The sequence below is a fragment of the Mobula hypostoma genome, chromosome 10, assembly GCF_963921235.1.
Source record: "Mobula hypostoma chromosome 10, sMobHyp1.1, whole genome shotgun sequence".
NCBI classification, from domain to species: domain Eukaryota; kingdom Metazoa; phylum Chordata; class Chondrichthyes; order Myliobatiformes; family Myliobatidae; genus Mobula; species Mobula hypostoma.
Window position 1 is genome coordinate 61,816,177 of NC_086106.1, and position 21,612 is coordinate 61,837,788.

Here is a 21,612-nt window from a genome sequence, read left to right on the forward strand (position 1 = left end):
ATCTATTCTTTCATCTAAATCATTGATATACAGCATAAAAAAGAATTGGTCCCAACACTGACCCCTGCAGAACATCAGCAGGCACAGTGAATGTAAACATGCTACAGAGGATTAATAAAAGTCAATCCCGCTGATGTGGGACTAGACTCACATACAGGTCAAAGACCTCCGGTTTCCTTTATCAGTACAGTGGCTATTTTACTGAGCTGTTAGGGCAGAAGTTGACACTGACAATTTGGAGAAATGAATTAAACAGTTTCAAGACTGTTTGCATTGAAAACATCTTTTTAATTACTACATTGCTTGGATTGAATTCAAATTCCCAAATTGATGGAATATTAATTAAATTACTCCTAATTATCAGTCTAGACTTCTATATCAATGACTCTGTAAAATAGTCACTGCTGATGTGCTCTAATCTATTATTAAAAAATAATGTTTTCTCTTTCACAAACAAGAGAAAATCTGCAGATGCTAAATCCAAACAACGGGCAAAAAATTCTGGAGGAACTCAGCAGGCCAGGCAGCATCTATGGAAAAGAGCACAGTCGACGTTTCGGGCCAACCCTTCAGCAGGACTGGAGAGAAAAAAGATCAGGAGTAGATTTAAAAGGTTGGGGAGGGGAGAGAGAAACACAAGGTGATAGGTGAAACTGAGAGGGGGAGGGATGAAGTAAAGAGCTGTGACATTGATCGGTAAAATAGATACAGGACTGGAGAAGGGGAGGTCCAATATGAGAGAACAGAAGGCCATGGAAGAAAGAAACGGGGAGGAGCACCAGAGGGAGGTGATAGGCAGGCAAGGAGAGAAGGTAAAGGGGATGGGGAATGGTGAAGGAGTTGGGGAGGGTGTGAATTACCGGAAGTTCAAGAAATCGATGTTCATGCCATCATGTTGGAGGCTACCTAGATGGAATATAAGGTGTTTTTCCTCCAACCCGAGCGTGGGCTCATTGTGACCATAAGACCGTAAGACATCGGAGCAGAATTAGGCCACCTGGCCCATCGAGTCTGCTCCACCATTCAGTCATGGCTGATCCTTTTTTGCTCTCTTCCTCCACCCTAGTTCCCGGCCTTCTCTCCATGACCTTTGATGCCATGTCCAATCAAGAACCTATCAATCTCTGACTTAAATACAACAAACGCCCTGGCCTCCACAGCTGCAAGTTGCAACAAATTTCACAAATTCACCACCCTTTGGCTAAAGAAATTTCTCCGCATCTCAGTTTTGAAAGGGCGCCCCTCTATCCTGAGGCTGTGCCCTCTTGTCTTAGGCCAGGGGTTGGCAACCTTTTTGCCTCTGTGGGCTGGATTGTGTATTAATGAGTGAACGGTGGGCCAGATAAATGCCATAAAAAACTTGAAATATGGGAATTATCCATTTAAATCCATCTTGTTATGTTTTGTCTCAAATTAATGAATAACGCATGCTAGAAAATCATTTGTGCTTAAGGTTGCCTACCCCTGTCTTAGACTCTCCCACCATAGGAAACATCCTTTCTACATCTACTCTGTCTAGACCTTTCAACATTTGAAAGGTTTCAATGAGATCCCCCCTCATCCTTCTGTATTCGAGCGAGTACAGACCCAGAACATTATTCAATATTGTATTTCATTTGCCACTTTCTTGCCCTTTCTCCTAATCTGTCTAATTCCTTCTGCATTCTACCTGTTTCCTCAACACTACCTGCCCCTCCACCAATCTTTGGATCATCTGCAAACTTGGCGACAAAGCCATCTATTCCATCATCTAAATCACTGATGTACAGTATAAAAAGAAATGGTCCCAACACCAATCCCTGCGGAACACCACTAGTCACTGGCAGCCAACCAGAAAAGGATCCTTTTATTCCCATTGGCTGCCTCCTACCAATCAGCCAAAGTTCTAACCATGTTAGTAACTTTCCTGTAATAGCAGGTTCACGATGATGATTTGGGGAGTAACATATGAAGAGTAATTAAACAGCATTTGGCAACTTTGGGCCTATACTCACTGGAATTTAGAAGAATGCATGAGGGTCTCATTGAAACCTACTGAATGTTGAAAGGACTAGATAGGGTGGATGTGGTGAGGATGTTTCCTATGCTGGGGGAGTCCAGAACTAGAGGACACAGCCTCAAAATTGAGGGGTGACCTTTTAGAACAGAGGTAAGGAGATATTTTTCAGCAAGAGAGTAGAGAATCTGTGGAATGCTCTGCCACAAATAGCTGTGGAGGCCAAGACCGTGAGTATATTTAAATTGACAGTTTCCTGATTGGTCAGGGCATCTAAAGTTATGGCGAGAAGGCTGGTGTATGGGGTTGAGTGGGGTCCAGGGTCAGCCATGATGGAATAGGCCCAATTCTGCTTCTATGTCTATGGTCTTATGTATTGTCATCATAAATTCTCTCAGCTTATACTCAGAATGAATAACAATATATTCTGGCCACAGCCTTATCAGAAGGAAACACATTGCTCATTCAATTATGCTCAATTTCCATTACTTAGTGTTAGGATGATACGACCAACTTAAAACTATTAACATGGTCATTTATGGTACCATTTAAGTAATTATAAACCTATTTGATACTTTTAATCAACATTATCTTATATTTGTTTGCAGTTTCCTGTCAGACATGAACAAAGCTTCATTAAGCAAATCACCTTCCTTTGATGCATTATATCTAATATGTGGAGCACAAGTGCTGAGTTTATTTTAGAAAAATGCCAATTCCTGATTCATTTCTGGGAAAAACTATTTCTGTGAAGAGGCTGATAAATAGAATATTATTTCCCAAATAGTGGCATTGACACTGAGGACAGGAGAGTTTTCTCTGGTCAACAGCTGAGAAAAACAGCATCTGTAAGTTTATAGATCTGTTCTATTTTATTTGTGTAATGCCTTGGTTAAAATTTTTACTGCTGTGCTGTATGTATTTCATTTTAGCAGTTCTGTAAGAGCAGTCTTTTCTGCTTTCAGCTTATTTGGGTTTGAGCTAAGATAAGAGGCTTGTTATTCAACTTTGAATTGTGCTGTCAGCCAATTGGGAAAGTGGAATTGGGAGAAGGTTCTGGAGAGCACTGGGTCTTTGTCTTTGTCGGTGGGAGCTGAAAGAAGAGAGGAGGATGCTGTCCCTATTGCACAAAGTGCTCTCTACTGAATGGCTTCAAGAAGGAACAACCAATGCTCCTGTGGGAGACCTGTTTGTTTGAGATGGATTTTGAGTGATATTCAGAAGGTGGTGTGTGCTTTCACACAGACCAAGGGTTCAGAGCGTGAGTGACAGACGTTCCCGAGACCTTCAACTTAAGTGCACATTTGACTGTTCAAGAGTAGTGCGTCCTTTTTGATGTTTCTTTCTTTCATTTAATAACTGTTTGTTTAAACTAACATTCTTAAATATACTACTTTATAAACTGTATGCAGTGTATGATCTGTTTTTTCTTGCCGGGGGTAGTAAATCACAACATAATTTTGTATACTTCTATTAAATCTCACCTCAATTTTCTACATTCTAACCCATTCAAGCTTTTCCTATAACTGGTCCTCTAGTCTTGCCAACATCCTTGTAAATTTTTCTTAGCATTTTTTCAATCTCCTTTACATCTTCCCTGTAGGTAAGTGACCAAAACTGGATACAATTCTCCAAACTAGGCCTCATCATGTCCAATACAATCTCAACAGAATATCCCAACACTTGTACTTAATACATTGATTTATGAAGGCCAAATGTGCCAAATGCTTTCTTTACAACCCTATGACACCACTTTGAGGAATTATGGATCTGTATTCCTAGATCACTCTGTTCTTCGGCATTCCGCAGTGCCCTACTGCTTTCTTTGTAAGACCTATTGTGGTCACTCCCCCAAAAGTGCGACACCTCACACTTGTCTGCATTAAATTCCATCTGCTAAAGGCTTTGATAGTCTTCCATGCTACCCAATAAACCTCCATTCTTGGTGTCATCCACAAACTTGTTGATTCAGTTTTTTGTTGGTCCAGATCATTGATATATACGAGGGGTAGTTGATAAGTTCGTGGCCTAAGGTAGAAGGACTCAATTTAAGAAAACCTAGCACATTTATTTTTCCTACATTTCCACACTTAGTCCAGCAGTCATGGAGCATACAGATCCCTTCTTTGTAAAAGTCGGCGTCTTGGACCTCCAGGAAGTGGCCCACAGCAGGGGTGATTGATAAGTTTGTGGCCTAAGGTAGAAGGAGTTGAGTTATTAACTTCAAACTTTCTGCATTTTCACTCAAAGAGTTGAACTGCACATGCATGTAACGAGAGCTGTATAACTCATCTCCTTCTACCCTGGGCCACGAACTTATCAATCACCCCTGCTGTAGACCACTTCTACGAAGAAGGGATCCGCATGCTCCACGACTGCTGGAGTAAGTGTGTACATGTAGGAGGGGACTACGTTGAAAAATAAATGTGCTAGGTTTTCTAAAATTGACTCCTTTTACCCCAGGCCACGAACTTATCAATCACCCCTTGTATAATAAACAACAACAGACCCAGCACTGATCCCTCTTCTGCACACCACTAGTCCAGGCCTCCAGTCAGAGAGGCAACCATCTACAACTACTCTCTGGCTTTTTCCACAAAGCCAATGCTAATTCAATTTACTACCTCATTTTGAATGCCAAGCAACTAAACCTTCTTGACCAAACTTCCCATGTAGATGCTTCTTGACACCACCCCCCTTGTTAAAGGCCTTGCAAATCTCCATGTAGACAACATCCACTGTCTTCCCTTCATCAACCTTCCTGGTAACTTCCTCAAAAAATTCTTTGAGATTGGTTAGACTCAACCTACCATGCACCAAGCCATGTTTGCTGCCCCTAACAACTCTCTGTCTATACAAACATTGGACTCCTTAGAATATCTTACAATAACTTTTGCACTACTGACGTCAGGTTCACTGGCCTATAATTTCCTTACTTCTGCTTGTCTCCATTCTTGAAGAGGGGAGTGACATTTGCAATTTTCTAGTCCTCCATAACCATTCCAGAATCTAGTGATTCTTGAAAGATCTTTACCAATGCCTACATAATCTTTCCAGCCACCTCTTTCAGGACCCGGGGGTGTAGACCATCTAGTCCTGTCATGGAAACACTAACTAAGAACATCAGAGTGACTTCAAATTTTACTTTAAGAGTTTATTAACATGATATCATAGCGAGTCTGCTACAGACTCTACCGCCACCAGAACTCTGATTTTAGGTTGTACAGAGTTCATATTTATACAGCAAGACAAACAACTTCACGTAACTTTGTTTGTTTTCCCACGGACAGTACATGATCAATCATTTAAAAGACATGTCAATGATCTCTCAGTGTGAGTCTAACAGTTCTTCCTGCTTCCTGTTATCAGGACTCATAATTTACTACCAGACGCATCCTCCCTCCTGGTTCCAGGGGCCGAGTATGTTATTTATTGAAGTTCCTAGTACCACACTTATCACCCAAGGTTACTCTCTACACGCATCAGCAGTCTGAAACTCAGCTGTCCCAGAATGGTCAAGTATCCCATCATGGACTACTTTTAACCTTTTATACCACAAGTTCAGGTGATTTATCTACCTTCAGACTTTCAATTTCTCCATAGTATTGGCAACTTCACTCACTTATGCCCCTGACACTTTTGAACTTCTGGCATATGCTAGTGTCTTCCACAGTGAAGACTGATGCAAAATACTTATTTAGTTCATCTGCCATTTCCTTGTCGTCCGTTACTACCTCTTCAGCATCATTTTCCAGCGATACAATATCTACTCTCACCTATCTTTAATCCTTTATATATCTGAAAAACACTTTTGGTATCCTCTTTAATATTACTGGCTAACTTAGCTTCATATTCCATCTTTTACCTCTTTATGACTTTTTAGTAGCCTTCTGTTGTTTTTTAAAAGCTTCCCAAACTTCTAATTTCCCACAACTTTTGCTCTATTATATACCTTCTCTGTGTTTTATGTTGGCTCTGACTTCCTTTGTCAATCATGGTTGCATCATCCTGGCAATTGAATACTTCTTCTTCTTTGGGATGTATCATTCCTGTGCCTTCTGAATCACTCCCAGGAACTACACCCATTGCTGCTCTGCCATCATCCCTGCTAGTGTCCCCTTCCAATCAACTTTGGCCAGCTCCTCTCTCATACCTCTGTAATTCCCTTTAGTCCACTGTAATACTGATACTTCTGAATGTAGCTTTTCCCTTTCAAATTGCAGGGTGAATTCTATCATTATTATCACTGTTTTCTAAGGATTCCTTTACCTTAAGCTCTCTAATCAATTCCAGATCATTGGACAAAAGCCAGCCCAGAATTATTAATCCCCTACTGTGCTCAACCATGAGCTGCTCTAAAAGGCCATCATGTAGGCATTCTACAAATTTCTCCTTTTGGGACCAAGCAGCAACCTGATTTTTCCACTGTATCTACATATTGAAAATCCCCATGACTATGATAACATTGCTCTTTTGACATCCATTTACTTTTTCCCATTGTAATTTGCAGCTCACATCTTTGCTACTTTGCTACTGTTTGGAGGTTAATATATAATTCCCATCAGGGTCTTTTTACCCTTGCAGTTTCTTAGCTCTACCCACAACAATTCTACACCTTCTGATCCAATGTTACCTCTTTCTAAGCAACTGATTTCATTTTTTACCAGCAGAGCCACCCTATCCCATCTGCCTAACTGCCTGTCCTTTCAATACAATGTATATCCTTGGAAGTTTAGCTCCTGGCTATAATCTTCTTTCAACCACGATTTAGTAATGCCCACAATGTCATACATGCCAATCTCCAACTGTGCTACAAGTTCATCTACCTTATTTCATATACTGTGTGATTCAAATATAACACCTTCAATCCTGTATTCATTACCCTTTCAATTTTGTTTCCGTTTTACACAGTAACTCATCCCATTGACTGCAAATTTGCCCTGTCATTAGCCTGTCCTTGCTAGCAGTCTCACTGCACACAGCTACAGTTTGTAAACCTACAGCCCCACCCTCAACCCTATCACTCCAGTTCCCATCCCCCTGTCAAATTCGCTTAAACCCTCTCAAACAGCTCTAGAAAACCTGCTCACAAGAAAAATGAGGGAAGTGGAAGACAGATATATTCCAAATGAGAAGAAATTTTTGAATGGAAGAAGGACACTACCATGGTTGACAGGTGAAGTCAGAGCCAAAGTAAAAGCAAAAGAGAGGGCAGACAAGGAGCCAAATCTAGTGGGAAGATAGAGCATTGGGAAGCTTTTAAAAACTTGTCTTAGGAAGGAAAAGTTGCATTATGAAAGGAAGCTGGTGACTAATATCAAAGAAGATACCTAAAGCTTTTTTAAGTATACAAAGGGCAAAAGAGAGTTGAGGGTAGATATAGGACCAATAGAAAATGATGCTGGAGATATTATAATGAGAGACGCAGAGATGGCAGAGGAAATGTACGCATATTTTCCATCAGTCTTCACAATGGAGGACATCTGCAGTATACCAGACATTCAAGAGTGTCCGGGGAGTGAAGTTTGTACAGTGAAAATTACGACTGAGAAGGTGCTCAGGAAGTTTAATGGTCTGAGGGTGGATAAATCTCCTGGACCTGGTGGAATGCACCCTTGGGTTCTGAAGGAAGTAGCTGGAGAGACTGCAGAGGCATTAACAATGATCTTCTAAGAATCAATAGACTCTGGCATTGTACTGGATGACTGGAAAATTGCAAAGGTTACTCCGCTATTTAAGAAAGGTGGGAGGCAGCAGAAAGGAAACTATAAACCTGTTAGTCTGACATCAGTGGTTGGGAAATTGTTGAAATCCATTGTTAGGGATGAGATCACGGAGTACCTGGAGGCATATGACAAGATAGGCCAAAGCCAGCTTGGTTTCCTGAAAGGAAAATCCTGCTTGACTAACCTAATGTAATTTTTTGAGAAAAATACAAGCAGGGTAGACAAAGGAGATGCAGTGGATGTGGTGTACTTGGATTTTCAGAAAGCCCTTGACAAGGCACCACACATGAGGCTGCTTGGCAAGATAAGAGCCCATGGAATTACAAGGAAGTTACTGGTATGGGTGGAGCATTGGCTGATCAGCAGAAAACAGAGAGTGGGAATAAAGGGATCCTATTCTAGCTGGCTGCTGGTTTCCAGTGGAGTTCCACAGGGATCGGTGTTGGGACCACTGCTTTTTACAATGTATGTTAATGATTTGGACTATGGGAATTATGGATTTGTGGCTAAATTTGCCGATGATACAAAGATAGGTGGAGGAGCGGGTAGTGTTGAGGAAATGGAGAGACTATGGAGAGGCTTATGTACAAAGTAGTTTAGGGGAATGGGCAAAGAAGTGGCAAATAAAATACAATGTTAGAAAGTACATAGTCATGCACTTTGCCGGAAGAAATAAACGGGCAGACTATATTTTAGATGGGGAGAGAATTCAAATTGCAGAGATGCAAAGGGACTTGGGAGTCTTTGTGCAGGACACCCAAAAGGTTAACCTCCAGAATGAGTTGATGGTGAAGAAGGCTAATGAAATATTGGCATTCATTTCTAGAAGTATAGAATATAAGAGCAAGGACGTGATGTTGAGGCTCCATATGGCACTTGTGAGACTACACTTGCAGTATTGTGTGCAGTTTTGGGCTCCTTATTTTAGAAAGGATTATACTGATATTGGAAAGAGAAGATTCACAAGAATGATTCCAGGAATGAAAGTGTTACTGTATGAGAAACATCTGGCAGCTCTTGGGCTGTATTCCCTGAAGTTCAGGAGAAGGGGCGGGGGGGGGGGGCTGGAATCTCATAGAAACATTCTGAATGTTAAAAGGCCTGAATTGATTCGATATAGCAAAGTTATTTCCCATGGTAGGGGAGTCTAGGACAAGAGGGCAAGACTTCAGGATTGAAGGATATCCATTTAAAACAGAGATGTGGAGAAATTACTGTAGTCAGAGGGTGGTAAATCTGTGGAATTTGTTGCCACGAGTGGCTGTGGAGGCCGAATCATTGGGTGTATTTAACCATATAACCATATAACAATTACAGCATGGAAACAGGCCATCTCAGCCTTCCTAGTCCGTGCCGAACTCCTACTCTCACCTAGTCCCACCAACCTGCACTTGGTCCATAACCCTCCATTCCCTTCCTGTCCATACATCTATCCAATTTAACTTTAAACGTCAACATCGAACCTGCCTCAACCACTTCTGCTGGAAGCTCATTCCACACAGCTACCACTCTCTGAATAAAAAAGTTCCCCCTCGTTACCCCTAAAAGTAGAGATTTAAGGCAGAGATAGATAGGTTCTTAATTAACCAGGGCATCAAAGGGTATGGGGTGAAAGCAGGGCACTGGGGGTGACTGGAAGAATTGGGTCAGCCTATGACTGAATGGTGGAGTAGACTCGATGGGCCAAATGGCCTACTTCTACTCCTATATGTTATAGTCTTATGGTCTTATAAAATTATTCCCCCTCGGGTTCAGGTGAAATCCATCCCTTTTGTACCTCCCCCAGAAAAGGTCTCGATGATCCAGAAATCTGAACACCTGCCCCTTGCACCAGTTTCTCAGCCTTGTAATCATCTGCCAAATGCTCTTAATCCTACCCTCACTGGTGCGTGGCTCGGGCAGCAATCCAGAGATTACTACCCTGGCAGTCCTGCTTTTCAGCTTTCTACCTAGCTTCCTAAAATCTCTCTTCAGAACTTCATCTTTCCTACCTATGTCATTGGTGCCAACACGTACCAAGACCTCTGGCTGCTCACCCTCCTCCTGTAGAATGCCATGGACCCGATCTGAGACATCTCCGACCCTGGCAACTGGGAGGCAACGTACCACCCGGGTTTCTCTTTCACATCCACAGAATCTCATCCCCATACCTCTAACTATGGAATATCCTATCACTACTGAAGTCCTCTTCACCTCTTCTCTCTCTGAGCCACAGCGTCAAACTCAGTGCAGGAGGCCCCCTCGCCATGGGTCCCCTATTGGGAACATTTGACTGCAGCAGTGAGAGATTGAAGTTGTCCTTGAATACTCCCACCAGCTGTTTGGCACAGGTTTTCAGTGCCCTACCTGGTACAGCATCAGGGCCTGATACCTTGTGAGGGTTCACGCTCTTGAAAGATGTTCTGACGTCGGCCTCTGCGATGGAAATCACAGGGTCACCAGATGCTGCAGGGATTTGCACAGGTACAGGTTTATTCTCCCCTTCAAAGCAGGTATGAAAGATGTTTAGCTCATCTGGGAGTGAAATATCACAGCCATTCATGATGTTAGGTTTCATCTTGTAGGAGGTAATGACCTGCAAACCCTGTCAGAGCTGACAGTCATCCGATTCCATCTCTAAATTCAATCGACTTTGTTTTCTTGCTCGTAAAATAGCCTTCCATTGGTTGTACCTGGACTTCTTGTATTGCTCTGGATTACTGGCCTTGAATGCACAGAACTAGGCCTCAGCAGACTATGAATCTCCTGGTTCATCTATGGCTTTTGGTTTGGGTATGTCCGGTATGTTCTCAAAAGCACACACTCATCCACACAGGTCTTGATGAAGGCGGTGACAACTGTGGTGTCTTCACTCAGATTCGAAGATGAGTCCACCAACTCAAAGCAGTCCTCTGCCTCCCTTGGCCCTTACCACTGGTGCTGAGGTCTTTTGTCTCTGCTTGTACACTGGCAGTAGAAGTGCAGCCAGGTGATCAGACTTTCCAACGTGCAGGCATGGGATTGCACAGTAAGCATTTGTCATGGTGGTATAACAGTGGTCAAGTGTTTTGGCTCCTCTGGTTCCACAGGTGATATATTGGTGGTAGTTGTTTGGAGACTTTTTCATGCCAGCCTGGCTGAAACCCCCTGCAGTGATGGGGAAGGCAACAGGGTGCGCTGTTTTGTGACGGCTGATCATGGTGCTGAGCAACTCTGGTGCCTGCCTGACGTTGGCTTGAGGTAGAATGTACACCGCTACTGGAATGATGCCAAAAACAATGGATGACACTTGACCACTAGATGTTCCATGTCAGTGAGTGGGTTTGAGACAGAACCATCATGTCTGTACACCATGATGAGGTAATCGTGCAGCACACTCCACCTCTTCTATCTTTAAAAGACTCAGTTGTCCTGACTTTGTGGTGTTTGGTGAAGCCCTCGGCCTACAGTGCTGTGACCAGAATGGTGGGGGTGAGCCAGCTTTTTGTGAAGCAAAGTACACAGCAGTCCCTAATGTCCCTCTGGTTCTGCAATCCTGCTCTGAGTCTTCAATTTTATTACCCAGAGACTTCTATACTTCTGGCCCGTATCCTTCTAAACATTTCTTGTTCACATACTGTACCTCTTCAAGTGCTTTTAAAATATTTGTAACGTACCTGCCTCAACTACTTCCCCGGCAGTTCATTCTATATATCGCATTTATTTCAGATTTCCAGCATCCATTATTTTTGTTTTTCTGTTTGACATAATTACCATCTGATCAGTGTGAACTTATAAATCTTGTAAATCTTGTAAGCTTATTTATAACACACACAAAAGTTGCTGGTGAACGCAGCAGGCTAGGCAGCATCTCTAGGAAGAGGTGCAGTCGACGTTTCAGGCCGAGACCCTTCGTCAGGACTAACTGAAGGAAGAGTGCGCAAGGGATTTGAAAGTGGGAGGGGGAGGGGGAGATCCAAAATGATAGGAGAAGACAGGAGGGGGAGGGATGGAGCCAAGAGCTGGACAGGTGATAGGCAAAAGGGATACGAGAGGATCATGGGACAGGAGGTCCGGGAAGAAAGACAAGGGGGGGGGACCCAGAGGATGGGCAAGGGGTATATTCAGAGGGACAGAGGGAGAAAAAGGAGAGTGAGCGAAAGAATGTGTGTATAAAAATAAGTAACAGATGGGGTACGAGGGGGAGGTGGGGCATTAGTGGAAGTTAGAGAAGTCGATGTTCATGCCATCAGGTTGGAGGCTACCCAGATGGAGTATAAGGTGTTGTTCCTCCAACCTGAGTGTGGCTTCATCTTTACAGTAGAGGAGGCCGTGGATAGACATGTCAGAATGGGAATGGGATGTGGAATTAAAATGTGTGGCCACTGGGAGATCCTTGCCCATCCTCTGGGTCCCCCCCACCTTGTCTTTCTTCCCGGACCTCCTGTCCCATGATCCTCTCGTATCCCTTTTGCCTATCACCTGTCCAGCTCTTGGCTCCATCCCTCCCCCTCCTGTCTTCTCCTATCATTTTGGATCTCCCCCTCCCCCTCCAACTTTCAAATCCCTTACTCACTCTTCCTTCAGTTAGTCCTGACGAAGGGTCTCGGCCTGAAACGTCGACTGCACCTCTTCCTAGAGATGCTGCCTGGCCTGCTGCGTTCACCAGCAACTTTTGTGTGTGTTGCTTGAATTTCCAGCATCTGCAGAATTCCTGTTGTTTAGGCTTATTTATAAGGTAACTTTTTTTATTCTTTCTTACTTCTCTTCTAATATTATATCTGTGCACATTTGACTGCGAGCTTCTCAGTCTCTATCTGGCTGTTCGCATTTTTGTTTTCTTGTGTAGGGGTGGCATTTCACAGCATTCGTTGACCACAAACCCCTTGTACACGTAAAGCCCAAAATATTAGACCCTTGGTCTGCGTGGCAGCAACGCTATCTGGCCTGCATATCTGAGTTTACAATCGATATACAGCATATCTAGGGGAAGAATAATGCTGTGGCTGATTGCCTCTCACGGCCAGCCATTGAAGATGTACACATAGGGGGTTGACTATGCCGGCATGGCAGTTGACCCGGAGGTCTAGGCTTACCGAACAGCAGTAATGGGTTGGTTGACATTAAGTTTGGGGAAGCTGGGGTTTCACCCCGTGCGATTTCTGAACTGGTTGCCTGTGCCCCATTGTGCCCACAAACTGGAGATGGGCTGTTTTCAACTCCACACATGGCCTCTCACATCTGAGCTGGAACGCCTCACAGAAATTGGTTAAACTGAAGTTTGTTTGGCATGTTCTCAGAAAGGATGTGCGTGATTGGACTGCAGCCTATGTGGAGTGCCAGCGGGAAAAAAATTAAGCATCATGTTCAGGCGCCATTGGCACCCTTTGAGGTCCCTGAGCGACAGTTTGACCACCTCAATATGGACTTTGTTGGTCCTTTTCCCCCCTCCTGTGGTTTCACACACCTTCTTACCATGGTGGACCGTACCACCAGGTGGCCAGAGGTCGTCCCTCTAACATCAGCAATGGCCGCAGATGTGACTCGGGCGTTCATCAGCACCTGGGATGCTCGGTTTGGCACCCCATCTGATATTTCCTCTGACTGTGGTCCCCAATTCATTTCAGAACTCTTGCCTGTGATGGCCCAGAACCTTGGTATTAGGCTACATCACACCACACCATATCACCTATCGTCGAGTGGCGTATATGAGCGGTTTCACCATTCCTTAAAAACTGCTCTGCAGGCTTCCCTGACGGATGAGTGTTGGCATGTTCGTCTCCCGTGGGTCCTGCTGGAGCTCAGAGCTGTTCCAAAAAAGGACCTGCAGTCGTCTGCAGCTGAATTGATATATGGGCAGCCTTACGAGTGCCAGGTGATTTCATTCCTGATGCCACAACCACCTGGTCGGCCTCTCAACGGTATTTCACCATCCTCACTAAACTCGATTCCTCTTCACCTATTCCTACCTCACATCATGGTGTACAGCACTCTGGGTTCCTGTTGACCTACGTTCTGCCTTGTTTGTTTTCGTCCACCATGGTGCACACCAACATCCCCTTAGGCCCTCTTACGATGACCTGTTCCATGTTATCATAGATAAGAGGAGTAAACTTGAATGTGTTTCGGTAGATCGTCTTAAACTGGCCCATCAAGATTTGGAGTATTCTGCTACCAAGCCCCTGGCATCACAATGTGACCATAAGCGTATCAACGCCAGTCTGGATGAGGCCGAGACAGCTGCGATTCGCCCACTCCTGGAACACGAGCTGAGCCCCAGACAGGCTCACAATGCCAGTTTTAATGAATTCTGAGGGGGGCTGTGTAGGGTAACGTAATTGGGAGAAATGTACAAAATTTACAACCACTGACATTGAGTTGGGGTTTTGCTTTAAGAGGCCGGTCTGATCTGATGACATTGTTAGCATAAGGGTTTTTAGCGCACTTTTGTGTTTAGGTTTCGGAGTTCAATAAGGTGTATTATCGGTTTCATTTCACGTAAAATGCCCCATTTCATTTATATTTGTGAAAACCTACACATACAGTGTGTTGTGATTCTTTCATCATTGCTGGGTCAAAGCGAGAGTACTTTTATCAGAAGAACTGCAGTAAGTTCAAGAAAATGGTTATCATCACATTTGCAGGACAATTTGGGAAGAGTAATTTGCTGATCTTGCTGACAATGCTCATATCTGAAAAATAAATGAAAAGAAGAATTAGACTAAAGGATTTAAGAGGAATAAGTACATGTGGGAGAAAGATAAATATGATGTACACATTTAGTGAGATTAAATTAAATGAGGAGGAGGCTTATGTAAAGCACAAATATCCATTTAATTCAATGAACAATGTTTTTTTTGTTCTGGAAGTGGGATAATTTATGAAACTAGGCATTTGACAGCAATGTTACCCACCCTTTTTTACAATCTTGGATTATATTGCCAATAGATCTTGCAGATTCTCAATTCTATGTAATTGTTTTCATAATTGTAAAGCTTCTGATATGAATGTTTTTCAAAACAGCCTTTGAATTACAGGAATCATACTTCCTGCAGCTTTCCAAGTTTTCTTCATTAGGATGCACATTTTCCAGTTGCTAATTCCCAAAGCCCCCAAGCACATTGTTTCCATTGTTCATCGTCTGTGGAGAGAATTGGTGGGAGGAGCTACCATCCCGCTTGCATGTCATTGCTCCTCTGACAGTTATGATTTATATTTTTTTCATCATTAAAAAACCCTGAGTTCATAAAATTTGAAATTACTGAATGCAGTTTAAAAGAAATGATGCATAAGTATCAATATGTCTTGAGCAGGTGGAGTGAGCCTTAATCTTAAATCATGCACTGGAATTGGTCACAGTAACTTTCCAGGCATTCAGTGACATTGATCCAGTAACAATGAAGGAACAGTGAATGTATGGTGCAGACGCAGGAACAAGCGATTCACTATTTAATAAGATTGTGGTTGATCTTTTACTTCAGTGCTCTTCAGAACATTTAGGAATGAGATCTACCAGTTAGTTGAGTGGTGATGCAGCAACAACATTGCACTCAGCGTCAGTAAGACCAAAGAAATAATTTTGGATGTTAGCAAGGGTAAGATGAGGGAACACACACCAGTCCTCATAGAGGGATGAGGAGTGGAAAGAGTGAGCTATTTCAAGTTCCTTGGTGTCAACATCTCTGAGGACCTAACCTAGATCCAACATATCAATGCAACTATAAAGAAGGCATGACTGAGGCTATATTTCATTGGAAGTTTCAGGAGATTTGGTACGCCACCAAAAACACTCGCAAATTTCTACATTTGTACAGTGCAGGGCATTCTAACTGGCTGCATCACTATCTGGGATAAGGGTGGGGGTCTACTGCACAGGATTGAAGTAAGCTACAGAGAGCTGTAAAATTTGTCAGCTCCTACTTGGGCACCAGCCTCTGTAGTATCCAGTACATCTTCAAGCAGCGTTGCTGCAGAAAGGTACACTCCCTTTTCTCATTGCTACCATCAGGAAGAAGGTAAAGAAGCCTGAAGGCACACACTCAATGATTTAGGAACAGCTTTTCCCACTCTGCCATCTGATTTCTCAATGGCCATTGAATCCATGAACACTACCTCACTTTTTTTAATACATATCATGTCTATCTTGGCATTACGGGATCCATTGAATCACTGGGGCTTCTATTTGTCTCTTCTTGACACTGATCACCAGAAAAAGACTATTTTGTGTCAAAGTAAAAACAGATGTCTGCAAAGTGATCTAAATTAATTACAAATATAAAACACAAAATATTGCATAAGTATTCACCCCCTTTAAATAACATACCAAATCATCACTGGTGCAGCTAATTGGTTTTAAAAGTCACATAATTAGTTAAATGGAGATCACCGTGTGCATTTAAAGTGTTTCAATTGATTGAAGCAAAAGTACACCTGTATCTGGAATGTCCAACTGCTGGTGAATAAGTATCCTAGCAAAAATTACACCATGAAGTCAAAAGAACACCCCAATCAACTCTGAAAAAAAGTTATTGAAAAGCATAAGTCATGAGATGGATACAAGAACATTTCCAAGACACTGAAAATCCCTTGGAGTACAATTAAATCAATCTGTAAATCTGCCTTGAGCAGGCCGTCCTCAAAAACTGAGTGACCATGCAAGAAGGGAACTAGTGAGGAAGGCCACCATGAGACCTATGACAACTCTGGAGGAGTTACAAGCTTCAGTAGCTGAGATGGGAGAGATTGCATGTTGCATCCAAGCTGTTGTCTGGATATTTCACCAGTTGCAGCTTTTTGGGAGAGTGGCAAAGAGAAAGCCACTTCTGAAAAAATGTCACATGAAATAACGGCTAGAGATTGGCAGAAGGCATGTGGAGACTCTGAAGTCAGCTGGAAGAAGGTTCTATGGTCTAATGAAATGAAAACTGAGTTTTTTGGCCAGACCAAATGCTATGTTTGGCTTTAGGCAAGCACTGCACATCATCAAAAACACACCATCCCTACCATGAGGCATGGTGGTGGCTGCATCATGCTGTGGGGATGCTTCACCACAGCAGACCCTGGAAGGTTTGTGAAGGTAGAGGCTAAAATGAATGCAGCAAAATACAGGGAAATCCTGGAGGAAAACTTGATGCAGTCTGCAAGAGAACCTCAACTTGGGAGAAGATTTATTTTCCAGCAAGACAAGGAATGGCTTGAAATCAACAAAGTTGATGTCCTGGAGTGGCCAAGTCAGAGTCCAGACCTCAATCTAAATGAGAATTTGTGGTGTGGCTGGACTTGAAAAGGACTGTTCACTCATAATCCCCATGGAATCTGACAGAGCTTGAGCAGTTTTGTAAGAAGAATGGGGAAAAATTGCAGTGTCCAGATGTGTAAAGCTTATAGAGACCCATCCACACAGGCTGTAATCGCTGCCAAAAGTGCGTCTAATAAATTATTTTGTGTTTTATATTTTTGTAATTAATTTAAATCATTTTGGAGAGATCTGTCTTCACTTCGACATGAAAGAGTATTTTTCTGTTGATCAGTATCATAAAAAGCCAAATTAAATCCACTGTGATTCAATGTTGTTGAAGAATAAAACATGAGAACGTCTGGGGGGGGGGTGAGGTGGTGAACACTCAATTTGGCACAAGGCACTTCCCTGAAGTTTGTGGATTTCAGGAAATCTCAGCAGGGGGCAGAGATGGGTCATTCACTTCCCATTTTTTGGTTGTATATTGTTCAAATTACTCTTCTTTTGCACTCACATGCTGTTGCTGTTGAAAATGGGAATGCTCATGGAACTTTTCCTCCTGTTAGTATTTGGCACTGTTCACAACTGAATGCAGAAGGACTGCTGCACTTTGTTTGATCTTATTGGCTGGCGATCAGTTCATTGGCTGTTTCGTGTTACTCCCTCATGTCTGTTGCCTATTGTTGTAGATTCATCTAGGTGGCATGTTCTTTTGATGTGTACTTAGAGACCCTTCTGCATACCTTTCTTAAGTTCCTTATTGAAACACAACCCTTCATGTGTCATAATGATATGGATAAAGACCATAAGACCATAAGACCATTAGACATAGGAGCAGAATTAGGCCATTCAGCCCATTGAATCTACTCCACCATTCAATTATGGCTGATCCAGGATCCCACTCAACCCCATAAACCTGCCTTCTCACTATAACCTTTGATGCCCTGACCAATTAGGAAACTAGCAATTTTCACTTCACATATAACCACAGTCTTGGCCTCCACAGCTGTCTGTGGCAGAGCATTCCACAGATTCACTACTCTCTGGCTAAAAAAAATTCTCCTTACCTATGTTTTAAAGGGTCGCCCCTCAGTTTTGAGGCGGTGCCCTCCAGTTCTGGACACCCCCGTCATAGGAAACTAAAATCAACCTCATCTAGTCCTTTCAACATTCAGTGGGTTTCAATGGAATCCGCCCGCATTCTTCTAAATTCAGGTAAGTACAGGCCCAAAGCTGCCAAATGATCTTCATATGTTAACCCCTTTATTCCCAGAATCATCCTCGTGAACCTCCTCCGGACTCTTTCCAATGACAACACATCCTTTCTGAGATATGAGGCCCGAAACAGTTGACAAAACTCCAAGTGCAGCCTGACTAGTGTCTTATAAAGTCTCAGCATGATTCCGCTTGAAATGAATGCCAACATTGCATTTGCCTTCCAGTCTCAACCTGTAAATTAACCTTTTGTGAGTCTTGCATTAGGACTCCCAAATTCCATTGCACCTCCGATGTTTGAATTTTCTCCCCATTCAGATAATAGTCTGCAATTTTGTTCCTTTTATCTAAATGTATTATCAAACATTTCCCAACACTGTATCCATCTGGCACTTTTTAGCCCATTCTTCCAAATTGTCTCAGTACTTCTGCAATCACATTGCTTCCTCAGCACTACCTACCCCTCCACCTATTTTTGTATCATCTGCAGACTTTGCCACAAAGCTATCAATTCCATTATCTAAATCACTGACAAACAATGTGAAAAGTAATGGTCACAATACTGACCCCTGGGGAATACCACTAGTCACCAGCAGCCAACCAGAAAGAACCCCTTTATTCCCACTCACGTCCTCCTACCTAACAGCTATTCCTCTATCCATGCCAGTATCTTCCCTGCAATTCCATGGGATTTTATCTTGTTCAGAAGCCTCATGTGTGGCACCTTATCAAAGACCTTCTGAAAATCCAAGTAAATGACATCCACTGCCTCTCCTTTGTCCACCCTGCTTGTTATTTCCTCAAAGAACTCCAACAAATTTGTCAGGCAAGATTTCCGTTCACAGAAACCATGCTGACTTTAACTTATTTTGTCTTTAGTCTCCAAGTATCCCGAAACCTCGTCCTTAGTAATGGACTCCATCCAGTGAGGTTAGGCTAACTAACTTATAATTCCCTTTCTTTTGCCTTCCTCCCTTCTTAAAGAGTGGAGTGACATTTACAATTTTCCAGTCCTCCAGGACAATTCTAGAATCAAGTGATTCTTGAAAGATCATGACCAATGCATCTGCTCTCTTCAGCAACCTCTTTCAGGACACTTGGATGTAGTCCATCTGGTCCAGGTGACTTATCTATCTTAAGACCTTTGAGTTTGCTCAACACTTTTTCCTTTGTAATAGCAATGGTACTCACTCCTGCTCCCTGACACTCACAGACCTCTGGCACACTGCTAGTGTCTTCCACAGTAAAGACAGATGCAAAGTACCCATTAAGTTCATCTGCCATTTCTTTCTCTCTCATTACTATCTCACTAACATCATTTTCCAGTGGTCCAATATCAGCGCCCTTTTACTCTTTATATAACTGAAAAAATTTTTGGTATCCTGCTTTATATTATTGGCTAGTTTCCCCTTGTATTTCATCTTTTCCCGTTCTATGGCTTTTTTAGCTGCCCTTTGTTTGATTTTAAGAACTTTCCAATCATCCAACTTCCCACTCACTTTTACTACATTATATGCCATTTCCTTGGCTTTTATGCATCCCTTAACTTCCCTTGCTAGCCACGGTTGCCGTTTGAGAACTTCTTCTGTGAAACATATCTATCCTGCGCCTTGTGAACTATTCCCAGAAACTTCAGCCACCTCTGCTCTGACGTCAACCTGCCAATATCCCTCTCCAATCCACCTAGTCAAGTTCCTTTCTCATGCCTCTGTAATTCCCTTTATTCCAGTGCAATACTAATACATCTGACTTATGCTTCTCTCTCGAATCGCAGTATGAATTCAAGCATATTATAATCACTGCCTCCTCAGGATTCCTTTACCTTAAGCTCCCTAATAAAATCTGGATTATTACACAACACCCAATCTAAGATAGCCTTTCTTCTAATAGGCTCAAGCACAAGCTGCTCTAAAAAGCCATTGCTTAAGCATTCAACAAATTCCCTCTCTTGCGATCTGACACCAACCTGATTTTCCCAATCCCCTTGCATATTAAAGTCCCCCATTGCAATTGTTACATTATCTTATTACATTCCTTTTCCAGCTCTCTTTGCAATCACAACCCCACATCTTGGATATTACAGTATTCCGATGCCTAATATGATCCCCATAATGTTTTTTTTTACCCTTGCAGTTTTTTTAAACTCCACCCACGAAGATTCAACGTTCTTTGCCCCTCCGTCACCACTTTCAAATGATGTAATTTCACCTCTTACCAACAGAGCCACACCGCTACCTATGGCTTTCTGCCTGTCCTTTCAAATCAAAGTATATTCTTTGATTTTCAGATCCCAACTATGGCCTTCTTTCAGCCACGACTCAGTCATGCCATGACATCATACCAACCAATCTATAATTGTGCCATGTCTTCATCCACTTTATTCCAAATACTACGTGCATTTATATATAGCACCTTCAGACTTTGCCAGGTGAAGGGTCTTGCTCCAAAACGTCGACTGTACCTCTTCCTATAGATGCTGCCTTGCCTGCTGCGTTCCACCAGCATTTTGTGTGTGTTGCTTGAATTTCCAGCATCTGCAGATTTCTTCGTGTTTGCATCCTCAAATCTTTCTATATTCCGTTATCAGGAGCTTCTCCCTTTTTCTGCCTATGTTGTTGGTACCAATATGTACCACGACTTTTGGCTGCTCGCACTCCCTTTTTAGGATACTGTGGATACTTTCAGAAACATTAAAGACCCTGGCACCTGGGAGGCAAACTACTATTTATGTTTCTTGTTTGCATCCACAGAATCGCCTAACTGTACCCCTGACTATAGCATCTCCTTTTACTGCTGCCATCCTCTTCTGTTCCCTACCCTTCTGAGCCACTGGGCCAGACTCAGTGTCAGAGGCATGTCCGCTATTGCTTCCCCCAGCAGCATTCAAAATTGAGTATTTATTGTTAAGGGGGAAGGCCATGGGGGTGCTCTCCACTATCCGATGTTTTCCCTTCCTTCTCTTGACAGTCACCCATTTGTCTATGTCCTGTAACTTTGTGGTGACTACCTCCCTGTAGTTCCTGTCTATCACCTCCTTACTTTCCTTACAAGCCGAAGGTCATTGAGCTGCAGCTCCAGTTCTCTAACATGGTCTCTAAGGAGCTGCATCTCGATGTAAGTCATGCAGATGTGGCCCTCAAGGAAGCTGGAAGTCTCCTGGAAATCACACATCTGATATCCAGATCAGAACACTGGCCCTGCAGATATACCATCTAGATTAGAAAAATAAATAAGAAATAAATTTACCTACTTACCTTGCCTCTACATGTTCTTGCTGAAGTGTGTTAAGCCAAAGCCTTACCACTCTGACTCAGACCACTCAGACGATGACCACTCCACTAGATGGTACCTCTCTTTTATGGAGGCTGGGTTTTTCAAACTCCAGTCTGGACCAGATTTACTGTGTCTGCGCTGCTGTCCAATCACAGGCTCCTGCTGAAAACTGTCTGCTTTTTCAAGCTCTGCTCTGGACCTGAGTT

The 21,612-nt window shown here is 42.8% G+C and overlaps 1 protein-coding gene across 1 annotated transcript in view; it reads left to right on the forward strand.

The window, feature by feature from the left end:
* The first annotated feature begins 2,774 nt into the window (after window positions 1–2,774).
* The window catches only part of LOC134352942 (chloride intracellular channel protein 2-like), a 60,538-nt gene continuing 41,700 nt past the window's right edge, over window positions 2,775–21,612 (forward strand). Inside the window, exon 1 of the mRNA XM_063060598.1 lies at window positions 2,775–2,844. The gene's annotated coding sequence lies outside the window, so the exon portion shown is untranslated. The remainder of the gene's footprint in view (window positions 2,845–21,612) is intronic.